This window comes from Camelina sativa, chromosome 12 (genome assembly GCF_000633955.1).
Source record: "Camelina sativa cultivar DH55 chromosome 12, Cs, whole genome shotgun sequence".
NCBI classification, from domain to species: domain Eukaryota; kingdom Viridiplantae; phylum Streptophyta; class Magnoliopsida; order Brassicales; family Brassicaceae; genus Camelina; species Camelina sativa.
The window spans coordinates 26564042-26568563 of record NC_025696.1 but is presented as its reverse complement, the minus strand read 5'-3'; the positions used below and the strand labels follow the sequence as shown (position 1 = coordinate 26568563).

The following is a 4522-nucleotide window of genomic DNA, read 5'->3' as shown; positions in this document are numbered from 1 at the left end:
GATGGAGGTGGTGATGATCACGTGATAGAACAATGATTCGATGGAGATAGATGTTTAGGTGGTTGTATGGATTGAGATAAAGTGAAGAGTTTCTGAATCACAAAGTGTATAGAAACCCAGAAATCAAGAACGCATTCAAGAATTCGAATTGAGAGAAAAAGTGAAACAATACTTGTTCACACAACTTCTTCGCTAAAGAACAAGGAGGCGTGCTATTGGGTTTTATAATCAACCCTAGTCTCGACACTCCAAATAACTGGTAGTTTAAAATAAAACAACCAGACGTTTGAAGGAAATAAGAAAACAGCAAAACGTTTAGGTGACCTGTAGTAGTACAGAAGTCACTTGTACTAGTACAGAAGTACATTAATCCCCATTGATAATGACTTCTAGATAACTCGACGTAGTGATCCATTTGCCTCATTAAAAACCATGCTGAGAAAACCCATTAGGACAAAACTCAGCTATGGGAAAAAGAGTACAAACTTCACACCTAAGTTACCTAGTTATCATTACCGGGTTAAGTCTTCAAGGTGGATATGTTGAAGACTTGGATCCTTGGTAGGTTGAATGACCCATCAACTATGAGTGAATGAGCGTCCTTGGCCATCTCCTTAGCTCTTGAACGAATGATCCTTCCCACCACCTCCGGTTTCTCTGCAGCCTCTGGCTCTGTGCTTGCCACGATCATATCATCCTCCCCCTCTTCAAAAGGATTTGTCCTCAAATCGGAATCTGCATAATAAGAGAGCAAGTCAGAAATATTGACTGTTGATGATATGGTATACTTACCTTGAAGATCAGTCTGATATGCGTTGTCATGGATCCTCCTTATGACTTCCCTGAAAAACAAGTTAGCTACAATAACAGCATCACCCGTCTTGTGACTTGCAATGACGTGAGCCATCTTGCTAAACCTGTCAACCACAACAAAAATAGAATCTCTACCATTTCTGGTTCGAGGTAAGCCAAGAACAAAATGCATAGAAATTTGAGTCCAAGGTTGAGAAGGATTCGGTAGAGGAATGTACAAGCCGTGAGGCTGTACCCTACCTGTAATGCCCCCAAACCGTCCTATGACCACGCAGGCCAGCGGACAGCCACGGAACGCCACTATGGGAACTGCACCGAGGTGGTCCAGTCGAGGGACGGAAGCTGCAGACTTCCCGACCGGTCCTCCCTAACACAATTCCACCCGCAACCGAGACTACTTAGGCTTTACAACCCTTGCGGCCTGGTGCGTTGTGTTGGCCCGGACAAGGCTGGAACCAAACGAAACCATACAACTTAAATAAAACAACTTTCAACTTTAAATTACTTAACGAAAATACGTTCATAAAACATTAACATCGGCTTTGGTACCAGGCCTAGAGCCAAAACATGATAATTTAATTTTACAACAAAAAGGCAATATCTTGCAAAAGCAACGCAACTCTACACCGGCTGGCCTAACGTCCTTTGCTCCCCTCTAAGGCTTTTCCCACTAAGGTTACCTGCAAAACAATATATGGAGTCTTGAGTGCTAAAAACTCAGTGAGTTCGGAAACCTAACAAGAAACCAAACCCAACCCCAACCCCAGCAAGCAACACACAACATGCAAGCTAAACAACTACACTACATGCTACACTCAAATGTAACATGCAAACCAAAAGTAAGAAAAACAAGCAAGATAATATGCAAGTTAGTCAAGCAAACTCCAAGTATACTATCAAAGTATACGCATGCGGAAGCTAACAACTCTTCTTCATCTTCAAGGCCAAGGGCCCTTCACTCCTTCACTCCACCACCTCTTCACTTCCTCACTTCGTCACTTCCCCCATACCCGTGAACACCTATACCCACAGCCACAAAGGCACGCGAGTATAGAACATCACATGCGAGTCCCTCTCAATAGGCTCTCTCGCCTACACCGTCGTGTAGTACTCGGCCCCAGGCTGCAATCCCGTCTCTCCGAGTCTTTGTAATCCGCACCGATTACGGCCTTTGGGGAAGTCTTCCCTACACAACCTCAACACACAACCAAACAAACCTGCAAAGCACACAAGCTACATGCAAGCTACAAACAACAATATGCAAGGCACACAAGCCACATGCAAGCAACTACCACTAACATGCAATGCACACAAGCAAACATGCAACCACAAACAAACAATATGCAAGCCTTAGTAACTAGAGAAATATCTAGAAACTAAGCGCTAGACACAACCTCATGCCAACATGCAAACAAGTAATAAACGAGACTTAACTTCCTAGAACTTCGATCTAGAAAGAAAAGAAACGAATCTACCCAACACCCCAACGAACATGCTTAGATTTCACCCATAAATCCTAAGCGAAAACATCCTAAAATCCCACCTATCATGTGCCATATCACATGCTTCGAAACTCACCTGGCTTGGCTGAGAAGAACACAATCTACTCGGACTCCTAGCAAGGACTTGACGCGAATAGCTCCTACGGCGGCACTTCGCTAACAACTCGCGGAAGAGAACTTCTAAGGGAAGAACTCTCTCTCTCACTCTTTCTCTAACTTCTCCTTCTTTATCTAACTCTTTCTCTCCAATTTTCTTTCTAAGGCAAACGAAAATGGATTCTCAAGGTCCTAAGGCTCCTATTTATAGTGGAGTGTGAGTGCTTTGGGCGGTTTAGGCAGCCAATGCATGTGGCATGCACTCTCCTCATTAGAGCACCACTTAACACTTGGAAGAAAACCGCTTAGCCACCTTGATTTCCACTTAGCTCTCTTGGATTATTTAATTCTCCCACTAAGCTCCACTAATCCACTTTGAATTATTTAATTCCTCCACTAACTTCCACTACTCCTCTTGATTAAAATAATCATCTCACTAACTCCACTTTCTCTTCTTTGAATAAATTAATCCTCCATTTCTCCAACTTAGTCGATTTTGATAAAAGAAGATTTTCTTGCTTTTATCGGATCGGTCGACGTCTCTCGGGCAATCTTCGGTCAGCTCTCGGCAATACTCGATCGGTCTCGGCACTCTCGGCAACTCGTCTCGGAAATTCTCGGCAACGCTTCTCGGCACTCTTGGCAACTTTTCTTGGCCTTTGCGATACGTCTCGGACGACTCGGGCATTATTTGATCCGTCCAAATTTTATCGAACTTTTCTTCATCAAACTTGCTTTTCTCCTTGTTGGCTTCCTTTCTTGGTCTTTTGGCCTTGGGATTTCATTTTGCAATTTACCCCTTGGTGAGGGTCACTACATTCTCTCCCCCTTATAGGAATTCGTCCTCGAATTCTCCTTGAACTCCTCTGGTCCTCCTTCTAATGCGTCTTGCTTCAATTCTCTTCTCATACGCTTGATCTTGGCCAACTCTCTCAAACACGAACTTGCTTCCAGCCACCAACCCAACTTGCTCAACCCAACTCAACACTTCCACTAACAGGCTAGGAAAAGGGTTCAACCTAGAACACTAAGGTTTCCCTACACGGCCTATCACTAAGGGTTCTCTAAAACGCTTAGCTAAAAGGCTTCCTGCACACAACAACTAGGACTTGGACTAGCACCACCATGTGCTTCCACAAGCCTAGACAACAATCACACAACAAGACAACAAACACGCAAACACACAAATGTGCAAGCACACAAGCACACAAACACACAATCACACAAAGAGGGAGTTAGCACCCATACTTACCTTCCCGGCAACCACACAGTCATGAAGGTTTAAGGGTTAACTACCTAACGGGAAGGATACACGCGATCCTCTCTCACTTGCCGCTTCACAAGTCANCTTCATCAAACTTGCTTTTCTCCTTGTTGGCTTCCTTTCTTGGTCTTTTGGCCTTGGGATTTCATTTTGCAATTTACCCCTTGGTGAGGGTCACTACATTCTCTCCCCCTTATAGGAATTCGTCCTCGAATTCTCCTTGAACTCCTCTGGTCCTCCTTCTAATGCGTCTTGCTTCAATTCTCTTCTCATACGCTTGATCTTGGCCAACTCTCTCAAACACGAACTTGCTTCCAGCCACCAACCCAACTTGCTCAACCCAACTCAACACTTCCACTAACAGGCTAGGAAAAGGGTTCAACCTAGAACACTAAGGTTTCCCTACACGGCCTATCACTAAGGGTTCTCTAAAACGCTTAGCTAAAAGGCTTCCTGCACACAACAACTAGGACTTGGACTAGCACCACCATGTGCTTCCACAAGCCTAGACAACAATCACACAACAAGACAACAAACACGCAAACACACAAATGTGCAAGCACACAAGCACACAAACACACAATCACACAAAGAGGGAGTTAGCACCCATACTTACCTTCCCGGCAACCACACAGTCATGAAGGTTTAAGGGTTAACTACCTAACGGGAAGGATACACGCGATCCTCTCTCACTTGCCGCTTCACAAGTCACTCCTCTTCGGGACTGGTCAGTGGGGGATATTCTTCTTCTGGTTCCGCTTCTAAGGCATTGATCATCGGACAAGCTGCCATGTAATGGCCACCCTTTCCACAATTGTAACATATGATGTGAGATGGCACTGGGCGA

General features: G+C 44.5%; 1 long non-coding RNA gene across 1 annotated transcript; it reads right to left on the bottom strand.

Annotated features, from left to right (window-relative positions):
- On the bottom strand, positions 1231-2531 carry LOC104732667. Its single transcript, XR_758941.2, has 3 exons — positions 2392-2531; positions 1434-1493; positions 1231-1262 (listed from the first exon to the last, which is right to left on the bottom strand). It is a non-coding gene; the product is annotated as an uncharacterized LOC104732667 (long non-coding RNA).